This window comes from Phacochoerus africanus, chromosome 2 (assembly GCF_016906955.1).
Source record: "Phacochoerus africanus isolate WHEZ1 chromosome 2, ROS_Pafr_v1, whole genome shotgun sequence".
Taxonomy (NCBI): domain Eukaryota; kingdom Metazoa; phylum Chordata; class Mammalia; order Artiodactyla; family Suidae; genus Phacochoerus; species Phacochoerus africanus.
In genome coordinates, this window is record NC_062545.1 from 165,675,383 (window position 1) to 165,698,284 (window position 22,902).

Here is a 22,902-nt window from a genome sequence, read left to right on the forward strand (position 1 = left end):
GGGTCAGTGCTGGGGGAAAGGGACAGCCGGGTATAAACCAGAGCTTGGCTTCTATTTCACTTCTGCCTGGGGGCTTCACAGAGGCCCCAGTTGGGCGAGCTGTCAGTTGGAAGAAGCCATTGGGTAATTGAGGCCTTGATTTCTCTAGTAAAATGTTTATGAAGCCCATAAACTCATGCCTTTATTGGCCAGGCTCATTCCAGGGGATGGATGTGGCTCTCCGAGGTGTAGTTAAAGCACCTGCTGGACTCAGGCACCCGATGGCTACTCTGGCCTCCACCCAGACCCACCAGGCAGAGTGACCCCTGGAGGGCCAGGAGGCCTGCCAAGTCCCACCTCATATGCTCTTTACACTCTGCAAAGCACTTGTAAATGTCCTCTCTCTACGTGCACATGGGAAGGAGGGAGGGCGTGGATGGAAGAGAACCCGAGTCCTGCGGAGGCCGGCAACTTGCCACGGTCCCCAGTGGGATCTTGGTTTTGCCATCAGGATTCTCTGGCCTGGACTCACTCTCAACACTCTGGCCCAGTCTCCACAATATCTGGGTCCCTACTTTGCCCCTGACTTTTGCTCTGGTAGAGGAGAACCTCCAGAGGATGCTGACCTTTGGGGCGGGGGAAAGGATGAACTTAGAAGACCTGTATTAACTTCCCTGGGCCTCCAGAGGGAGGTCTGAAAGTTGAATTAAGGCTCTGAATCCAAAGTGTTTTTGGGCGGAGGCACTGTGTAGGGTTTGGGTGTTAGATGGGTGTGGGAGGATGGTGTCCAGAGCTTACAAACAGCTGCTGAGGACTGTGATGGTTCAGGGGCCCTCTTTAGCTTTGCTGGGGGTAATTGATTCATCTGGGCCTTTCCTTGGTGACCCTGCTCTGAGAAGCCTCTGGATCCTTTTGTCTGCCTCCTCAAGCCCCTTACCCCCTGCCTTGGGCCCCTGAACCCCAACCCCTCCCTCCCACCCTCCCACACCACCACCAGCTCACCACTCCCCCAGCCCCAATTCTAACACAAAAGGCAACTTTGTCTTTCAAGTCAGCAGTCATAAATCCATGTCTCTCCCCTCCCTCCTAGCAGCCACCTCTGACAAATGAGGGGGAGAAGCAGGGGACAGTGGGGGGCCGGACACAGCTTGGGAAAAGTCCCTGCATCCAGTTGCTGGCCCACTTGTAGGCTGGTGACCATCGAACTTTTATGGCTTGATCTTTGATTCCAAGGGACAGTGGGGCCCAAGGAACGGCTGCAGGGGAGGCAATCTGGGGCTCTCTGCAGCCTTTGGGCTTGGCTTTTACAACCCAAGAAGAATAAAACTTCTCAAAGCCCTACTTTTAATTATTCAGCCCATAATTCAGAGGCTCCATGAACTCCCCCCTTCCCTCCCGTGCCTCCAGCCCACCCGCGGAGGGCGTGAAGTGTGCCTGGGGAAGCATGTACTGTGGGACACAGGTGGTGCGCCTGCCAGCGGGTGGGTGTGACCCCTGCTTTCAGTGTGACCCCTACACATTCAGGGGACAGGAAAGAGGGAGGAGTATCACCCACCCCATGTGACCACCCTACCTACCCCATGCTTTTCAAAAGCAGCCCCAATTTCAAATATTTTGCCCTATTTTCATCCCACATATCAGGCAATGAGTCAGAGGATGTGTCCTGATTTGGGGTTTGGGAAACATCGTCATCTGTCCTATTTACACAGCCACCTATTGAATTGACTCTAACTATTCATTCGACAAATACTTACTGACAGCTAACCTGTTCAAGATGACGCCCTGGCACCCCAGGAGCATATTCCCTCCATTCCATAGGCCCTGTCCTTAGATTTTCCACCCAAGCTCCTGAAAAATATCAGAAGGATAAAAGCACCTGTGCCAGGATCTTAGGTACCATAATAACAATACAGCACTGAAAAACAGACACCCGCAGAAGCCACTGATATAGTATCAGTATAACCCTGAGAGGTAGAGATTACAAGACCTTCTGAGGCTCAGAGAAGTTAAGTAACTTGCCCAAAATCACACAGCCATTTAATGATGGTCACACATTACCATTTCATGATGCTAAAGCATGCATTTGAACTTAGAGTGGTCTAACTCCAAATCCAGTGCTCTTTCCCAGCATCACAGCTCTGAGATACACCCCCTCCCCCGCAAATGCGGCTCAAACATGACTGACCATAACTGCAGACGCTGGCACAGAAAATCACAGAGGCATACATCCTAGACCCTTAAAAACACCATGCCTACACATACTCAGAAACACCCATGACACACCAGGCTTCATTTTAACTGAATTCCTCCAGAATTTGAAGTAGGTTTCCTAGAGTGTAACTAATGCAGATAAGCACCATGATAAGATGGTATTATTAGCCCACTAATGGTCACTGAGCCCACACGTTTCCTAAATTCTATTAACACAGGTAAATAAACAACCTAGATGCTATTCCCTGGGTATAGCTCTTCCATGAGCATTTCCAAATCAGCAAGCCAGGACACCGAGCTGCAAGGATGGGGCCTGTAGGGTTACTCCTGTCACCTGTTAGTCCTTATATAATAGAGGAGTAATTTATTTTCCTGATTTTGCAGGGGGAGGACAAAACATTGTGAAAGGCTAGTGGCTCCCATGGTGTGAGTGGCAGGGGAGAGGGGCATGGATGTGCCAAAGGGAAGAGTAGCTGTGACTGACTCAGCCCTTTTCATAACTGGATGTGCCATCTTGATAAAGCCAAAGCCGCTCTCTGGGCCTCAGTTTCCTCCTCTGTAAAATGGGGGCGTTGAGTTGGACGAGCTATAAAGTCTCATCCGGCTTTGAGACGCATCTACTTCCAAGCACCAGCCAAGGGTGCAGGGTCAGAGGGTGGCAGTCGATTTGGGAATCCCTCTCTGCCTTAGACTTGAAAATGTCCAGGCCCAGCAGAGCCCTTCTCCACAGACTGCATGTCTCCGCTGGTGTCAGGGTCACCAATCTTCCTTATGTAAACCCGTTCAGGCCCACAACATCCTTAACTTCTGTCCTTCTGGTCAGGATACCGGATCTCCTTCACCTCCCGGAAGGGTGTCTGGTTAGGGGGCCCAGGCTGGAGCGATTAAGTAAATTGCTTTCACATGACCATGAGGACAACTCAACAAAAACAGATACTTCCCTCAAATTTCCAGAACCATATATTAGGATTTGCAGGGACTAATACAGTAGGGGTTAGGTAATGGAGAGGTGACCTGGGATCATGCCTGGCTCTGTCACAGTTTCCCTTTAGACCTTTTAATTCCAACCTTGGTTTACTCATCTGTAAAATGGGACTGGGGGAGGCTAGACAAGAAATCTCTAAGGTGCATACTGTTAAGATTTTAGGATAACACTAGGTAGAGTAGTCTCTCCACCCAGGAAAGGACTCTCCTATGCGCAAACCTTGACTGATGCTGTATTTACCTCTCATGGTTCTATAGCATCTCTGGCAGCTCAACACTGAACCACAAGAGGTTTCAGCCCTGCAGGCCCTTCAACAAGACTCCAGAGGAAGCCTTATCTGTTTGGGGGAAGACGGAGGCCCACATGCCAAGGGAGGATCATGGAGTTCCTTGGTTGGATAGGGCTACCAACTCGTGGACGTCGACTTATTTGGGGAACTCCACTGCTGCTGTCTAGTTGTCAGAGATCTCCTAGGGCCCCAGGAATCATCTGCAGAGGGTTTCAAAAGCTTTCCCTTGAATCCAAAGGAATCACCACACCCACCCCTAACCTCTTCCCTTCCTGTGACTCTTATTAACAGCCTCATCATGTACCAACTGCCCAAGTTAAAACAAACCAAGGGGTTACTGCCCCATCCTTCTCCCTCTTCCCCATAAATAAGGCTTCTTCCTCTTACTAAATCCTAGTCTAACCTCCCTTTTCTCTCCCAAAGCCTTGGCTTAAGCTCTTTTCACTCTCAACTTTCCGTAATAGCTTCCCCTCTCTGGCCTTCCCACTTCCAGTCCTCTCTCCCTCGCCATCTTCCAACTGAAGCCGTAATTATCTTTCTTCCTGAATATGCAATGTGATCACTAAATACCTATGGTGGTTCTCCATTGCCTTGAATCAAGGTACTCTTCTTGGGAATGGCTATTCAGTGTCTCCATTATTAGGTCCTGTTTCAACTTCTCAGCTCCAAATGTAGCTAATTTTCTCTTCATGTGCTATGTACTCTGACTACACGAGACAAATTTGCTTTCCCTGGACATATCATAGATGTTCGTGCTTATGTTTCTTTACTTCTGCTGTCCCCACTGCCTGGAACTCTCTTGCTATTTTCTCTACTAGCACCCCATCTTCCACATCTCCCAAATGAGGCAGAATTAACTCCTGCCTTGAACGTGTTGCCTTGTGCCTCTTGCTAGCCCTTAACAGACTGTATTAGAATCAGCTGCTCACACATCAATTGCCTACTAGCCTATGAGACCCTTACCAGCACAGAACAGTCTAATTTACCTTTCTACCTCCAGCACCTAGAACAAAGCCAAGGTAAATAGTAAGTCCTCATTAACTATTTCCTGAATGCTGCCTTTAAGGTTCATATGGTCTCGGTCATTCCCCACCACCTTCCCTTCCACCCAAGTCCCCACCCTGCACAAGTCATTGTCTAGTCCTGGACAAGTTATTTCCTCTACTGGAGTTTCAACTTCGATGAAATTAAGGACTTGGACTAGGCACCACGCCCCCTTTCTCAAACTTGACTGTGTATCAGAATAACCTAGGGTGCTGGGTACCAAGGCAGATTTCTGGACTCCACTGCCAGAGTTCAGATCCCTTGGTGGGACTTGATGCTCAGGAATCTGTGTTTCTACGAGAGCACATGAGGATGTCTCAAGTGCATAACCAGAATTGAGTACCCCTGGCCTGGCAGGTTCTTGAGAATCTTGATCTTCCCTCCCGCTCAGCATCCAAGGGCAGGTTCTCAGCCGAGCCACCGAGCAAGGAGACAGGCTGGTCCAGGCAGTCTGACTCCAGTGGCAGGAGACGCAGAGCGGGCAGCAGCGGGGCGGGTGGAGGAGCAGGCGGGAGCCCGGCCCCCGCGGGGCCCCAGTTCAGGCATTCGGCTGCCGGGCGGGGTCAGGGCCCCGAGCCTGAGAGCCGCTCGCTCGGCGGCAGGAGTAAGTGGGACCATCTGCTCCACTCCGCAGAGGTCAGCGCTTTGTGTCAAGCTCCCATCCCCCTCGCTCCTCCCCCACCTTCCCCTCTCTGCCCTTTGACTCCCGGGACTCAAAAGAAAAAAGCACTTGAGATCCCGATGAAAGTGGGAGTGTGATGGGGAGCGACAACGGCCGCTGCAGCTCGGGCCGGGGCAGCGCCGGGCCTGCCTGGGCGGAGAGCGCGGCGGGCGGCTGCGGGCGAGGGAGGACCGGCCGCGTCCCGTCCGCAGGGCCCGGGGCCGAGCCGGCGGGGCGGCTCCCGAGGGAGGCGGCGCCGGTTCCCACAGCCGGCCGGGCCGCCGGGCCCCTTTGAAGTGGCCGCAGCTGCACACCCCGACCCGCCGCTAATCCCCGCCGACGCGGGCGTCCTCGCCCCCCCGCATAGCAATAGTGTCCGCGCTGAATGGCGCTGGCTAATTACCTCGCTCGCACCGCCGCGGGTGAATGAGAGAATCCGGCATTGTGCGCGGCGAATGGAGAAAATAAGACAGCCATTGTCCTCGCACGCCAAACGAGGGTTTGATGTCGCTGGGGCGAGCGAGGCACCATTTCCCGCCACCCCCGCTCCCCAACCCCCCGGCGGGGCAAATTCCCCAGCTGGGCCCGGGCCACGGCGCACCGGGCTGGCCCGGGAAACTGAGCGAGCGGTCCCGGGGACGAAGCCCTCCGCTTCGCGTGGAGGCCTGGCGGGCGGACACACGACCCCACCGGGGCTCCTCTCTCCACCTGCAGGGTCTTAAGGGCCCATACGGCGCTCCCCCGGTTCTGTCCCCGACTCAGGAAAACAAAAAACAGGCACGGCCCTGCCTTCGACAGCCGACAGCCGAATTAGATTTCACTGGGAACACATGAAACAATGGGAGGAGTCGGGGATTTATACCCCTCAGTGCCCAACTGTGTGCCACCAGCTCAAAGGACTAGAGGAATTCAGAGAATGGCTGGCAGAGATGTGAGTAGACCAGCAGGACTCTAAAAAGAAAAGGAAGGAAGGTGGAGAACAGTGAGGAGCCTGGACCGACAAGGGACTGGTATGTTCAAGGAGGAAGAGGGACAATGGTTGGGAAAAGGAGGTCCAGGTTATCCAAGGTCTGCATCCAGGGCCAGGTTTCAGGATTCGGATGCACTGCCCCAAGCACCAACGCCACTGTTTTGATCCTAAAAAAGTCCTCATGAGAGGGGTGGACAGATAGCTAAGACTGGAGTTCCAACCACAGGCCTGTGGAAACCCACTCTTTATCAGAAACCGGGGAAAAAAATTCCTTTTCCTGAGGCATTTTCCTCCCCCCACCCCATGTATAAGGATGGGAGCTTAGAAATCAGCACTAAAGGAGTTCCCGTCGTGGCTCAGTAGTTAACGAATCCGACTAGGAACCATGAGGTTGCGGGTTCGGTCCCTGCCCTTGCTCAGTGGGTTAACGATCCGGCATTGCCGGGAGCTGTGGTGTAGGCTGCAGACGCGGCTCAGATCCCTTGTTGCTGTGGCTCTGGCGTAGGCCGGTGGCTACAGCTCCGATTCGACCCCTAGCCTGGGAACCTCCATATGCCGTGGGAGCGGCCCAAGAAATAGAAAAAAAAAAGACCAAAAAAAGAAAAAAAGAAGAAAAAAGAAATCAGCAGTAAAGACAATGATGATGCAGATGGACAAGATGACCACCACCACACTATTTGTGCATTCAGCAGATTCTGTGCTTTATCAAGGCTGCCTTCTCTTCACCGTCGCCTCCAAATAAGGTTGCTTTTTGGCAGGGCAAGAAGAGAGTACATCCTTCAAGATAGGGAGGTGTCTTATCTTTCTAGCCTCCCTCAGGGTACCCAGCTCAGAGGCAGGTAGGTATAGGACAGATGCTCTTTGAGCTCTGTTGATTTGAGAACTGACCTGCTTTAATATCCTTCAGTTCTACGTATCCTTTTCTAGAAGCATGTACTTCCTAATCCCTTCTGATGGGCTCTTAGACTATTTCTGCCTAAAGGAAGAATGTCATACATAAGGTCCAATGTCCTATCAGGCTTGACAAGTGATTAAAAAGGTCTATTGCTCAGATCAACAGCTATTGAGCTGACAGAGGAGCCCTTAGCTAACAAAACTTATGATGCAAACTACAGAGCTCTGAGGCCTCAGTCTTTTCTAATGTCCATATCACTACTAGATTATAAGTCCTTTGTGGCAGCCCACAACTAAACTCTGAAACAGGAACATCCATCTAGCCATTTATTTGAGGATAAAATTAAAGAATGAACAACACTTGTTGAGAGACTGAATGAACAGCGGCCAAAATGGTTCATTGTTTTGGCTGATCGACCACATTTAATGTTACCAGGTGGGAGTCGTAACAGGGATATATGAAAAGCATGCTTTTTAAACAAGAGAACGATCTCAGAATAGCTCATTGTTTTTCTGACTCAGTCCTGAATCAAGGTTTAATCTAACCCTGTCATAACTTCCAATATGATCATAATGTGTTCCTTTATGAGTCCCCTAACTCTTCATCTTAGAGTCATATTTCTTCTGCTGAAGGCTCTAGAACCTTAAGCCTGATTGGCATCACAGCACCTACTGCTGCTGAACTCTTCCCCTGCTTAGGACCTTCTACTGAGTTAACTGATCTGCCTGGTTAGTTTCAAGAACTCCAAAACAAAGCAAGAAGAAAGCAGAGCTGCTGTGGATGTGGTAGATGGAAGAAGCCTGGAGCCCCACCAGCCTGGCCTCCCTCTCTCCTCCTTTTCCAGCCCTTTAGCCCCCACACAGACCCAAGGACTCTAAAGAATGATGCTTCAAGTCCCCTGATCTGGAATTATTCAAGGAAACAACAATTAGTTTGTAGTAGATCAAAGATCATTCTAATGCTAAACAGGCCACTAGTTTCATTTTACAAGACTAAAATGACCAAACAGAAACTACAAACATAGCTATTATTATCTATTACTATATATGTGCCTTTATGGTTTGTCCAGATTTCAGCAAGCGTGCCTGAATGTCTAATCCCCAGAAATTACATTTGGGAAATGATCCACTATTCAAAAAACATGAGGTGCCTCCAGCCACCTCTCTAGAGATTCAATACTTTTAACTTAAAAAGTCCTTTTTAAAGGATGCCTATTTCTCTTCACATCTCTTCTTTCCCCAAACCCAGGACCACAAATAATTTTAAAAATAATGTTCCATGGGAGTTCCTGTTGTGGCTCAGTGGTAACGAACCCAACTAGGATCAATGGGATATGGGTTCAATCCTTGGCCTTGCTCAGTGGGTTAGGGGTCCGGCATTGGCATGAGCTGTGGTATAGGTCGCAGATGCAGCTTGGATCTGGTGTTGCTGTAGCTGTAGCTCTGATTCTACCCCTAGCCTGGGAACTTCCATTTGCTAAGGATGTGGCCCTAAAAAGCAGAAACAAAACAAAAACAAAAACAAAAAAAAGAGGAAGTTCCCTGGTGGTCTAATGGTTAGCATTTTCGCAGCTGTGGCCTCGGTTCAGTCCCTAGTCTGAGAAATGAGATCCCACGTCAAGATGCTGCATGCTATGGCCAAAAGAAAAAAAGAAAAGAAAAGCTCCATAGCTAAGTATTTTGATAAGGAGACACCGAGTATAACAGAGTGTATCTTGTCTTTTTTTGGTCACAGTGTGCAGCAGCTTGATGTGAGATCTCAGTTCTCAAACTAGGGACTGTGCACAGGCTGCAGCAGTGACAGTACCGAATCCTAACTACTAGACCACCAGGGAACTCCCTTTTCTCCTCTTAGCCATTCCCATAGCAACATGCATTCACAGGATGCTTTGTTATCATGGTTATGACCTTCCAAGATAACAAGAAGGCAGGTGTGTACCTGCAGGGGGTAGTCCTTCCACAGAGGATGCACAAGAGGCTGGAGAGAAGAAGGATGCTTCCTGGCATGGAACTAGCCTGTTAGCTATTCTGGCGGTGAGGCCAATGATCTGGCATCCTGGGACTTTCACTAGCTTGCCTGGAAGGGTGTCTAACCCTGAGGTAACTGAGTACTGGTGGCCACCTCTCCTGGGGTGGCAGACTGGGGTTTGAACTCATCAGGCCAAGCCGTTTCCACTCAGCACTCAGTGGAGACCCCTGCAGCACTGGCCAATCCCATCCTCCCCCAAGTGGCCACTGGTGGGACCTTGAGAAAAGAGTGTTTCAAGGGAGGGAGTAGAATAGGAAGATAGACCAGAAGAAGCTGGATTAGGAGATGTCAGGATACAGTTAAATGCAGACCTGGCCACTCTCAGCTCCTGACAGTAGGGACTCAGAAGCCTGGGGAGAATGGCTTAGGTGACACAACTCTGTAGGCACTTGAATAATATCTGACTCAGCTTTATCTGCCCTCCCCCAGCCCCAGGCTGGTGAGCTCCAGAGGGCAAGTGTGCCTACCACAGCAGGCAGGAGGTGTTCCTACACTCCCTTTCACACACTCATAGCACCCCTTTTCCCACCCTCCCCAGGCACCAACTCCAGACCAAGTCCGGTGTTCAACCCTGAAGATGCGGAGACGGGCCAGCCCCTCCCCTCACAGAGTTTGCAGACCAGTGGGGAGACTAGCTATATATTCACTGTCCCAGAATGGATCACAAGTCTTCTGAGTCTCCCCAACCTCCCCCTTCCGAAAGCAAAGCCGGGCCTCCAGCCCAAGCACTGTCAGGGTGATAAGCGCCCACCTCTGTGAAGGCCCTGGGACCCTCTCTGCTCCCTTTCCCCAGGAGAGCTGGCCTGTTCAAAGTTTTCCCCACAAACTTTCATCTAGCTCTGGCCCCTTGTCAGAAGTCTCTGGCCTACACCCCAAGCTAACTGGGAAGAAGAGGGTTGGGAAGCCCACACCTCACTCTCCTGTTTCATTTTGCTCCCCAAGACCAGCTCTGGCTTCCTGGTTACCAGGGGAAGGCCAGGGGAGTAGTGATCCCAGACACCATGTAGAAGCTCCAGGAAGCATTCGCACACCAGACATACTCACACTCACACACTTGCATGCACACGTTCTCACACCCACACAGACACACCAAAGCGCAGTAACTTGAAGGCTCCAAGACTTGGAACGCGTGGAGTTAATTTAACGCACATCGATTCTGATTCTGCCACATGTCAGCCAGCCCACCCACCTAGTCATGGTGAGAAGGGACTTTGTGCTGGGGGTGGGGTCATCCCTCCTCCCGCCAAGGAGAGGGGAGGTCCACTCTCTTCCTATCTCGCTCCAGTGAGCCAGTGCCCGCGGGGACCAGCGTGGCTGGTGTCACAGCTCCCGCAGCGCGTGGAACTAGGCAGCGCCCCGCCCTGCCATACCCTGCCTGGACCCAGCCTGACATGCACTGCCTGCCTGGAGCCAGGTGGGTGGCAACCTGGCCAAGTGAGCGACAGAGGGTGAGGATAACAAGAGAACTTTGCTGCAGATCTTTGTTCCTGACACTAAAAAGGAGGAGGTGTCAGGACACAGGCGTGGGAGAGGAAGATGGAGGAGAGAGCTAGACAGAGCCCAGAGGGAGGTAGAGAGAAGAGTTGGGGAGGTAGGAGCCAGTTCAAGACAAAACGAGACTGGAGTTCTCGTCGTGGCTCAGCAATAACGAACCCAACTAGTATCCATGAGGATGCAGGTTCTATCTCTGGCCTCGCTCCATGGATTAAGGATCCGGTGTTGTCCAGGGCTGTGATGTAGGTCAGATCTGTGTTGCTGTGGCTGTGGTGTAGGCTGGCAGCTACAGCTTTGATTCCACCCCTAGTCTGGGACTTCCATATGCTACAGGTGTGGCCCTAAAAAGCAAAAAAAAAAAAAAAAAAAAAAGACAAAATGAGACACTGTCTCAGAATTTTTTTTATCTATTTATTTTTTGGTCCTTTGTCTTTTTAGGGCCGAGCCCACAGCTTATGGGGGTTCCCAGGCCAGGGGTCTAATCAGAGCTACAGCTGTAGGCCTATACCACAGCTCACAGAAACACCAGATCCTCAACCCACTGAGTGAGGGCGGGGATCAAACCCTCAACCTCATGGTTCCTAGCCAGATTCGTTTCTGCTGCACTACAAAGGGAACTCCTTCTTTCTTTCTTTTTTTTTTTTTTTCAGGGCCACACCGGCAGCATATGGAGGTTCCCAGGCTAGAGGTTGAAGCAGAGCTGTAGGCACCGGCCTACACCAGAGCTACAGCAACGTGGGATCCAAGCCTCGTCTGCAATCTACACCACAGCTTAAGGCAACACTGGATGCTTAACCCACTGAGCAAGGCCGGGAATCTAACCCATGTCCTCATGGATGCTAGTCGGGTTGGTTAACTGCTGAGCCACAATGGGAATTCCTGTCTTAGAAATTTAGAAGTGGGATGGGACTTTAGGAATCTTGTAATCTGGTCCTCCTCACACTACCTGCCATCTATAGGGAAACTGAGGCCCAGGAAGGTGAACTTTGGACTAGGTGGGTCCAAAATCACATGGGAAAGAGTTGAGAATTTCCTTATTAAAAGCAGCTTTTTGCTGAAGTGGGAGCCATGAAGGGCACAGAAGTAATGATGATGTCTATGTCAAATCCAGGCTCCTCTCAGGACTCTCGGTCAATAATATGGGGCTAAGGAGTTTCCTGGTCGCCTAGCAGTTAAGGATCCAGTGTTGTCATTGCTGTGGCATGGGTTTGATCCCTGGACCAGGAACTTCTGCATGCTTTGGGGACAGCCAAAAAATTGTAATAATAATGGTGAGGCCAGAGAAGATGTCCCCTCTAAGGCAGCCCTAGCCAGGCACCTCCCATGGAGTTCTATTTCCAAGATTCAGCCCTCCCCCTAGCTTCTCTGCCCTGCTAACACTGATGCCCTCAGAAGCCTGAATAAAGGGAGCCTCCACTGATGGAGAACCCTCCATGCTACAAATTCCTGGAACCTACTCATCCTCCCCACTTCAAAAGTCAGGCAGGGCAGTGCTCTGTCCCATTTCCCACAAAGACAAACTGAGGCCCAGAAGCTTGAAGGGGAGGAGGAAACTTGAACCCAGAACCAGACCTCAGCTCAAGTCCACCTGCATCTCGTACTGGCTCCAGTTCCTTGAGGGTGTCTATACTTCCACCATGATCCCACAGCCAGAGTGAGTGGGGTTTTCCTACAGGCAGGGTTTGGGGATGAATTCTAAGTTGTCCTTGATTTCTCCCCACAAAAGGTCGCAGTCTTTGCAGACACAGTCCCAGGTGGGAAGGGGCTAGGCTGGGTAGATGAAATGGAAAAATGTCCATGGCAGGCAGGGGCCACAGGCCAGGGCATATGCCCCTGGAACTATCAGCCCTCCATACCAGAGGCCTTCAGGTAGGGATGGGGACAGGAACCAGGACCCTCCCCAGAAGTCAGGTTGCCAAGAGTGAGGGTGAAGAAACACTGAGCACCCAGGGCTGCTGCTAGATCCCAAGAGGGTCTGGTTTCCTGCTCTCTCCTTTCCCCCACCCCTAGTTCCCACCTCTGTTCTAGGGACCCCAGCTACAACTGCCCCACTCCCTTTGCCAGTAAGGGCTTACCCTGTGCCCTTCCAGCAGGCACAGCCTGCCCTTCCCTGCAGTGCCACTGGGTTTATCATGAAGCCTCCTGTCCAAAACACTGTACAGTAAGGCCGAGAGGGCAGGGGCCTAACGCAGACCCCTCCACCCAGGTTGGGATGGTGGTAGAATCTCCCAGCCACACAGCAGACAGGGATTGTGGTCTGGGGTGAGGGCCATGTAAGTCCAAGAGGCCTCAGGCCACCTCACCCAGGGAAGGGGACAGCACAAGGACGATCAGCAGCCTGGCTCCTCCATCCTCCAGGCTGATTATGGCTCTTCCCTACTACCTATACCCACCCCCCACCCCTCCCCTGCCAAGAACCCCTGGGGAGAAGGATCCTTCACAAGCCACACCAGTTCCTCTCCTGTGATTTGTTCTGAATTTTCAAACAAAGAGTAATTATGACAGATGTGGAGCAATCAGCATCATTATGCGGGGGAATAAGAAAGGGAAAGGGAGCTGAAAGGACCCCTGGGGGGAGGGGAACTTGTCTTTCCTCCTTGGAAGAAGCAACTCCCACCTCTACCTCCAGCAGCCCCAACACCCTCCCGATTTCCTTCCCTTTCCTGCGGGGAACCTGTCCCCAGCCCCTCTGCCCAGTCTCACAGGTAGGACAAGACTTCTTTCTGCAGAGCATCCCAGCCTAACTTGCCCAGGCCTCCAGCAGCAGCTATAGGTGGAGGGCGTGTAGCCCTGCTGGGCACACCAGGAAGTGGCTCCCACCTTGGCCAGGACTCTAAGCTCCCAATGCCCTCGCACCCACCCTGCATGTGCCCAGGTACCTGGCTCTGTTTCTGAGGCAGACAATACTGATTATATTTTCAAGGGAAACGAGGCCCTTCTAAGGACACACAGGCCACTGAATTTTGGGTCAGGCAGACCAGGTTTAAATCCCAGCTTCTCTACTTTACTGTGCACCCTTGGGCAAGTTAATTAACCATTCTAGGCTTCTGTTTACTCATCTGTTCAAATAGGCCTAGTAACAGTTACCAATGGAAATGTCACGGGAGTTAAGTAAATTAACACACAAAGGGATTAGGAGAGTGCAGCCTCATATTACTAGGACCACTTCCACAACTACTAGTTGGTTTACCACCAGCACACAGGTAGCCCTCAGACCACTCAGCTCAGTGTCTGGTGTGCTTTGGAAACTCAGAGGCTCTATGAAATATGCTGTGGATGTCAGGAGCCCACATCTGAGATTTGCTGGTAACCACCACATCCAGAACTATGACCACAGACAAAGCCTGGGGCAGGGCAGGACACGAGAAAAACAGAAATGTATGTGCCCATCTGCCCTGGGCGGGGAAGGATATAAAAAAATCTCTCCCTTCCCATACCAGAGAGCAGTGAGGCACTGGGGAGGGCAAGAGGAACGAGGGACCCAAGAGGCTCTCTTACCTGCCCAGGCTGGAGGACCAGTCACATCCTTGGGCAGGTTACCCACTTGGGGCCTCAGTTTTCAAGTCTGTAAAATGAGAGAGTGGGATGAGATGAGCTCCAAAGTTTCCCCATAGGCTGGATGCCTGTGATCCTACTTAGGGTCCTGGATGCACTGGGAATTTTAGGATTTTTTCGCTGTAGCCTGAAATTCAGTGAAAGGGCTGGATCTCAGTTCTCTCTCTCTTGGTGGTCTGCCCCTTCCTCTCCATTTAGGTGGTCTGGTCTCCATCTGCCCACCCCAAGTCCCTGGGGCCTCTTGCTTGTCCCCCCCTCACATTCCAGTGGCCTTGGGGGCAGCAGCCAGACCAGAAAGTCCAGTTCCTGCCCATTATCACCGCTCGCATCTGCACTGCAACCCAACACCAGCATTCCAGAGAGCAGCCCCGGGCTGCCCCACCACCCACTCTGGTCAGTGTCCGGGCTCAGAGACTGGCCCCAAGCAGGGGCCAGTGTTCTCAGATTCCTCTCAGGGAAGGTATGCCCCCAGGGAGACTCCGACACGCTGGGCAGACCACAGACCCTTCCTTTGGGGTCTTCTTTGAAGCTCGTCCTCTCAGCCTCTCCTCTTCCTCTCCCTCTGTTCTGTACTGAAGCCTGAGCTCACCTACTTTTGCTCCTGAAACAGAGGTATCTCCCTCCAAACATAGCAGAGAATGGTGGACACAGGAATTGCTATAATTGGAGCAAGAGGCAGGAGGGAAGACAGAACAATAAAGAAAGCTGGAGGAAGAGTTCCCACTGTGGCATAACGGGATCGGTGGTGTCTTGGGAATACTGGGACTCAGGTTTGATCCCCCGCCTGGCACAGTGGGTTGAGGATCTGGTGTTGTCGCAGCTGCAGCTGACCTGGGAACTCCATATGCTGTGGAGTGGCAAAGAGAGGGAGGGAGGAAGGAAGAAGGAAATCCTGAGGAAGGAAGACTGCAGGGCTGAGGAAACAAGGGCTGAGGGATGATAAAGACAAAGACCCTAAACCTGGCCTCACACACTGGAAGGCAGAGGTGGGGCAGAGTGCGGAGGGGTGTCAAAGACTGTGGAGTTTCCAGACTAAGATTCAGAGAAGGACAGGGTGGGGTGTAAGCCCTCTGCATCTAATTTTCCTCCCTCTGCCTCTGTCGGTGGTGGGCTGGCCTGGATTAAACCCACACTCCCCACCGCCTCCACCTCCCTGTGGTCTGGCCTAGAGTGCCTCCTGCTTGCCCCTCAGGCCTTTCCACCTTCCCCGGGTCACAGTATCACCTGTCCAGGCACCCCTCTTCAGGAAGTCCTTGGAACTGCTCCTGCCCACGCAGGTCCCTTTCTTTTCTACTCCTCCCTTACATGTGAGGGCAGTCACAAAGGTTAGTCCTTCTTGGAACAGGGTGAACAAGGTTGGGGGCAGGGGAAGTGAGCACAGAAATCAAAGAAATGTCTTTTGGTGGAGGTTGTGGGGGGAGGATGGAGCAGCCCAGGCCAGCAGGCTCGGACTGCAGCCAGATTGTAGGCTTTTGCCTAATGAATAAGAGAACTCTGGCCCAGACGCCCAGAGGTACCATGGCCAGGCCCTCATGCCCATCACAGAAGCCCCGCGCTCCACCAGTGACCTAGGGCTTGCCTCCCTCCTCCCCCCCTTCAGCTGCGGAACCTAATAAAAGTATCTACACACACACACACACACACACACACACACACACACACCCGTTGCCCTGCACCAGTTCTATCCACTCCAGATCTCTGGGCTGGCCCCACTGCTCAAGGAAAGAGGGATTCCCACAGGGAAGTCCTTTGAAGAGAGCTGGACCCCAATCCTGAGCCCATCCTTCAACACACATCTGTATTCAGGTGCCCACCAGGGCCCACATGGCAATGCACACATGCACTACTGGCCTCTACATTCCTTGCTGCAACAAGGCTGTGGCCAGAGATCTTAGGGAGCCATAGGTTAGTTACACAGGCAGACATTCTTGGAAACACTCGATCCAGTTTACACAAAGACAGCAGTGAGCTGTTTGGTTTTCCATCCTGGGTACCCTTCTGTTCTAGTCTACTTTTATTGAGGCTGTGCAGAAGAGCCTTCGAGCTACTGTGAAAAGTCTCTCTTACACACACACACACACACACACACACACACACACACACACACACACGCCTGCAGGGACTCTGGAGAGAAGAGGGAAAGGCAATACAAGGAGGCCAGAAGTGAAAAAGTCCTTTCTCCCTGGGGGTGGGAGGAGATGAGGGCTAAGGGAGAGGGGGGGGCACCGGGGGCCTGTTTCATTTGCAGGCTGCAAATGCCTCTCCTATTCACCGGCCCACATTCCCAGCCAAGGCGCCCGGCCACGGACAATGCCGGGAACAGGAACAGAGAAGATTTGCACATTGTGTTCAAGGGGCCAGCTGGCTGCCTGCAACAGTGGAGCCAAGGTGTGGGAACCAGAAGCATTTGACTTCCACACTCAAGTCCTGCTGGTGGGGTGAGGGGCCGTCCTACCCCCACAGTTGGGGCCGGTGGGCAGACGCTTCATCCAGGCGAGGAATAAAGGCCAAGGCAGGAGACCCAGGGACCCACGCATGAAAGCTACCAAGCAGTTTGGTCTCTGATTCACACCCCATCTGGTGGGGAAGAGAGCGTCTCCGCCCGTCTAGAGATAAACATGCAGCCACCACCCCGTGATCCTGCCCGAGTGTTACATTCCCCTGCCGATCCTGCCTGTTCACAAGCTTCTGTTCCTTTGAGCTGTGCTGTCAATTTGAGGTAGGGAGAGCCAGCGAGAGAGAGGAAACAAAAGAGAAGTGGAGAGAGACAGGGCCTTGCACCCACAAGGCCACAGGTTCATTTCGTTTGTACCACGCTCCACAGGCAGGGGACGTGAGAAATACAAAAGAAAGAGAAGCCCTTTAGGAGCTTAAAATCTAGTTGAGGAGACAGATGGAATATCCAGCCACAAAACAGTTACTTAACAATGCAAGCAGCCTGAATGCCACAGACCACAAATATTCCCCACCTTAGGAGGGGGAAAAAGGAATTACCGTAAGCTAAGTGGTCTTTGGGGAGGGATCAGGTAAGGCAGGAGCAGGGACGAGAAAAGACTGAGAAAAGGCTCAGCGAAGGCAGGCATGTCTCATGGACTGACTGGATGCAAAGGAAGCCTTAATACCATAGACATGAACCTTGGTCCAATTACTTGATATTACAAGGAGAAAAGCAAAGCCCAGAGAGGATGAGTGACTTGCCCAGAGCCACACAGGATTCCTGATGTCCAGCCCAGGGCCTTTCCATCACACCTGACAGCTTCTCAAGAGATTCAGAAGGGGCTGGTCTCTGGAGTACTGACTGGCAGGTAGGAAGGCCTTGACCCTTGCTCATTTGCACATACCTCTGCACCATGGCATGCTTAGGGGTGAGCTGCCTGGCATGAAAGCAGGCTTAGGCATGGCCACTCACTCATCACACCAGTGACACTTCAGCTGCAGAGCCTGCTTCTGGCCCAAATGGGTAGGCAGATGTGCGTGAGGGTCGGGGGAGACTTCCTCAGGGTTACTTTAGCTGAGCCATCCTTCAAGGAGAGAAGCCTGGGATCCACACAAGTGACAGAGGCCTCCTAAATATGTTGCCCCCCCAACAAGCTGTACCACACAGCAACTTCAGCCCATAGTTCCCCTGTCCCAGATCTGTTTCCACAGAACTAAGCTCAGATGCTGCCCCCCGGATCCACACATGGTCCAATCAGAGCTGCAGCTGCCAAGCTACAGCTGCCAAGCTGCACTAGAGCCACAGCAACGCCGGATTCCAGCCACGTCTGCAACCTACACCACAGCTCACGGCAATGCCAGATCCTTAACCCACTGAGCAAGGCCAGGGATCAAACCTCATGGTTCCTAGTCAGATTTGTTTCTGCTGCACCACAACGGGAACTCCCACACAAGCGTGGATCTTGCTACCGAAGGAGATTTCAGAGTTGCTGGTTAAGCCCTCCCTCAGAGAGGATGAGAACGATTCAGACTCTAGGACTGGGTGACTGAGGACCTGAGCAGTAGGAGACTGAGGTGGTGAGAGCAGGGGACTAGAACTAGACTTCCCTCTCAGCACACCCTACTGCCTCTTTCTAGACGTTTGGGCTCCCCAGGGGCCTGCCTGGAACCACCACATCAAAAGGAGCTTAGAACTTCACATTTCTCACCTCTATCACCTCCCCTCCCCCAAACAATAAGAGTATTTAAGCAACACTTTCTACGTGCCCTGAACTCTGCCAAGTTCTTTACGCGTGATCATAGGTAATCCTCACAGCATTCCTCCTGGATAAATATTATTTCCCCAGTTTAAAGATAAGGACCCTGAGACTCAGAGGACAATGTACATCCAGCTGGGGAGTCTTTGCCTTCAGAACCTTCAGAACCAGCATTGGGCCTGCCTAATCTGGATGACCCCAGGCTGGAAGGGAGGCAATCCTGGCTCTGAGAGCCCAGCCTGCATTGGGACAGTCTGGTTCTCAGCCTAAATTAGCCATTAGTAGCTAGCACTAACAATAATACATAATGAGCATTTCCTAGATGCCAAGTCTTGTGCCACATGCTTTACACCCATCACCTCATTTAATCCTCCAACAACCCTGATAGGCTGATGGGATTATGCTCATTTTTTTTCGGATGAGAGCACAAAACTCGAGAGAGTTAAAAGGAACTTGTGCTAAGAACATAGCATCAGTGAGTGGCTGAGCTGGGGTTCAAACCCACCTAGGTCTGTCCCTGAAGCTCATGTCCTACAGACTTCACTCTGCTGCCCACAGACCCCCTACACCAGTGATTATGATGTGGGAGGGGGCGCTCCTCTAGCACCTGTGGACCAGCACTGTTGGCATCACCTGAGATTTTTTTTTTTTTTTGGTCTTTTCAGGACCACACCCAAGGCATACGGGGGTTCCCAGGCTAGGGGTCGAATCAGAGCTGTAGCTGCTGGCCTACACCACAGCCACAGCCATGCCAGATCTGAGCCGCATCTGTGACCTATACCACAGCTCACAGCAACGCCAGATCCTTAACCCACTGAGAAAGCCCAGGGATCGAACCTGCATCCTCATGGATGCTAGTCAGATTCGTTTCCGCTGAGCCACGATGGGAACTCCTCACCTGGGATCTTGTTAACCCTGAAGAACCCCAGGCCTTCGCCTAGACCTACTGATTCAAAATCTGAATTTTATCAAGATCCCCAGGTAATCCACGGGCCGAGTAATATTAGAGAAGTCTTGCTCTAGATCATCTAGCTCTTTACTCCAGTCTCCAGGGGCCTGAGCCTGAGAACTGAGACCAGGAAATGAGGACCCGGAACCAAGGGCATCTGCTTGAGGTGCCCCACACCCAGGTGTCCCTGCTCCTTGTAACTATCCCATCCCTCTTCGCTGTTGTCATCCAGGTTCACAACCCTCAACAGGTGTGCATCAATGCATGTTCCCACTGGATCAGGTGACCCATATGCTGTCCTTGGACCCCTCCAGAGGGATGGCAGAGGGTCTCACAGCCAGTCAAGCTTTGGCTGATGCCCAGAGGCTTCAGAGAACCCCAAGGCTCTCCTAGGAAGGGGTTAAAACAAGTTGTGCTCAGGCTCCAGTAATTCTGCTCCCTGAGAGATTTCCCTGGAGTGCTTCCTGAGTCCCAGGGAGAGAGAAAGCTGGAGGCTGGGAGCAGATTCAGGCTGTCTGCTTTTGCTGGCAGTGTATATCAGTGAAGTCACCTTTAAATGAAGAAAAAAGTATTAGCTCCATTACTGAGCACCTCCTATGTGCCAGGCAAAGCACGGGGTGCGTTAGTCTTACAACCATCCCCCAAAGTAGGGTTATATGCACATTTCACAGGTAAGGAAACGGCCATGCAGAGGTTAACTTGTCCAGGGTCCCATCCTTAACACACATCTCGATTTTCAGCCCCCAAACTATAAACACATGGAATGGCAAGCCAGAGAAACCAGATGGGCTGGAAGCATGAGTGCCCTTTGGACCCTGAGCCACTCCATCCTAAAAAGGAGACGCTTGGAACTGAAGCCCCGAGAAATCAGCCTGTCATTTAGCCCATCCTGTTCAGGCCATCTTTCTTTTTTTTGGTTTTTTTTTGGGGGGGGGGTTGTTGTTTTTTTTTTGTTTTGTTTTGTTTTTAAGGGCCGCATCCTTGGCATATGGAGGTTCCCAGGCTAGGGGTTGAATCAGAGCTATAGCTGCCTACCTAAGCCAGAGCCACAGCAACGCCAGATCCGAGCCATGTCTGTGGCCTACACTGCAGCTCATGGCAACGCCGGATCCTTAACCCACTGATCAAGGCCAGGGATCGAACCCGCACCTCAGGGTTCCTAGTTGGGTTTGTTTCCACTAAACTATGACAGGAACTCCAGGCCATCTTTCAATGACAGCATCTGAGCTCACCGGGATGGAAGAGGGGGTATTCCCAGAGCTCAGATGCCCCAGCAAGTCCTGCCCACACAGACCTGGACCCCTACCTGCCTCACTGGGTGAGTCCACTGGGTGGATTATGTGTCTGTAAGGGTACAGTCCCCCTGCCTGTCAGCTCCGGTGGAGCAGGAAGGAGAAGCAGGGACTCTGGAAGGCTTCTCACACCTCTTCAGAAGGCATCCTCCCGTGTCACACAACATCTGCCCTGCCTGCGGGCACACGGGCTGGGAATTATTACTAAAGAAGCAAACATAGGCAGCTAATCAGCATTGGAGGTTTCTAAGGACATCAGCCTCTGAAGTGAGAAAAGGGGGTCCAGCCACCCGGTTGCTTGGTAGCCAAGCATTCCCCCAGGGGGCCATAAGCCTTGGTGGGGAGAGAGAGGTGGATCAGACTGCCAGTGTTTGGCTGCAACCCCCCAGCTGTCCCCAGGACCCCAAAGAACTAACCAAGCTGAACTTGCCCACTGGCTCTTGCCCCAGCCAAGGCCCACAGCTCAATTTCTTACACTGTTAGGAGTTTAATGAAACCAAACATCTTGAAGTTATTACCATTTACAGAAAAGCACATTTACAATTAGCTATATATAAACACCTGGGGATTTATCTCCCAGGATCCCAGGCTGGTGATGCAGGGGCCATCTATCGCCCAGTGTTGACACAGGCCAGGGAGGGTGTGGGGGTCAGCTCCCTGAGAAGTCTCATTTCTCCCATCTGAAAATCTTCCTCAGGTCCCCACCCTTCATCCATGCTTCTCCTCCTCACACCCAGCCATCTGCTCAGGGCTACACCAGCCTCCCCACCACCGCCAGGAGGGCCGGGGGATGAGGGGTTGCTGAGCCAGAAGTGATTCGGTCTCAGGGTCCAGGGCTGCCTCCCAGAGAGCTCCATATGGGGGCCTGGATGCGCCTTCCTTAGAACAAAGGGGCATCTTCAGCTCAAGAGAGGGCTCCTGCCTCAGAACAATTCATCACTCACCAGCCGTTCAGAGCAACTGTGCAAATGCCCTCAGAGCCAGGAAGAAACTTGTCAGTGATCAGACGGTGATGAGGCAGCGTGCCACAGGAGTTAAGTGGGAGGGTGCAGGATTCAGAATAGGCTGCAGGCCCGGCTCCTCTGCTCACCATAAGCCACCAATTCCCCTAAGTTTCGGGGGTTTTGCTGTTGTTGTTTGTTTGTTTTTGTTTGTTTGTTTTTAGGGCCACACCTGTGGCATATGGAAGTTCCCAGGCTAGGGGTCAAATCAAGCTGCAGCTGCCGGCCTACACCACAGCTGCAGCAACACAGGACCAGAGCCACATATGCGACCTGTGCCGAAGCTTGTGGCAACATTGGATCCTTAACCCATTGGGTGATCCTTAACCCAACGCCGGATCCTTAACCCAGGGATCAAACCAGCATCCTCAGGGACACTATATGGGGTTCTTAACCCACTGAGCCACAAAGGGAACTCCCTCACTTTTCTCATCTGTAAAAGGGGAATGACAACAGCGTATCTTCCAGCATCAGCATGATGACTAAATGAGATAGTTCATGCAAAGCATTTAGGCAGGGTGCCCAACATGCAACAAGTGCTTAGTTAGTATTAGCTAGACGTACTACCAACCAAAGTTAAAGCAGCCTCTTTAAGGGACACCTCCCCAGAAGTAGAGCAATACAGGATAGAGAACATTTTCCACTTGGCAAAGCTTTTGGGCTTTCTCAAGAGCAGTGGTTCTCAACCATGACCTCCCGCCTTCATAGCCCGCCACCTTCCCAAGGTACATAAATAATTTTGACATGGATGGAACTAGAGACTCTCATACTAAGTGAACTAAGTCAGAAAGAGAAAGACAAATACCATATGATATCACTTATATCTGGAATCTAATATATGGCGCAAATGAACATTTCCACAGAAAAGAAACTCATGGGCTTAGAGAACAAGCTTGTAGTTGCCAAGGTGGAGGGGGAGGGAGTGGGATGGACTGGGAATTTGGGGTTAATAGATGCAAACTATTGCCTTTGGAATGGATATGCAATGAGATCCTGCTGTGTAGCCCTGGGAACAACATCTAGTCACTTATGATGGAGCATCATAATGTGAGAAAAAAGAATGTGTATATGTACGTGTGACTGGGTCACCTTGCTGTACAGTAGAAAATCGACAGAACACTGTAAACCAGCTATAATGGAAAAAAAATAAAAATCATTAAAATAAAAATAATAACAATAATTTTGGTTTAAGAAACAATTCCCACGCGTGTACACAGATTAAACAACAACAACAACTACAATAACTTTTTGCAGGGCAGGGTGGTAAAGCACAGCCATCATTTCATCACTGCAATACCCAATGGTCCATCAGCACAAGCAAAGCAAAATTCCAGAGCTGAGACACCTCTTCTCTCC

At 51.6% G+C, this 22,902-nt stretch overlaps 1 protein-coding gene across 11 annotated transcripts in view; it reads right to left on the bottom strand.

Moving 5' to 3' along the window:
- The window catches only part of IGDCC3 (immunoglobulin superfamily DCC subclass member 3), a 44,413-nt gene that overhangs the window by 17,292 nt on the left and 4,219 nt on the right, over positions 1-22,902 (bottom strand). Inside the window, exon 2 of one of the 11 annotated variants that reach the window (XM_047767089.1) lies at positions 14,055-14,121. The exons of the other annotated variants lie outside the window; for them this stretch is intronic. The gene's annotated coding sequence lies outside the window, so the exon portion shown is untranslated. The remainder of the gene's footprint in view (positions 1-14,054; positions 14,122-22,902) is intronic. 11 annotated transcript variants of the gene reach the window in all.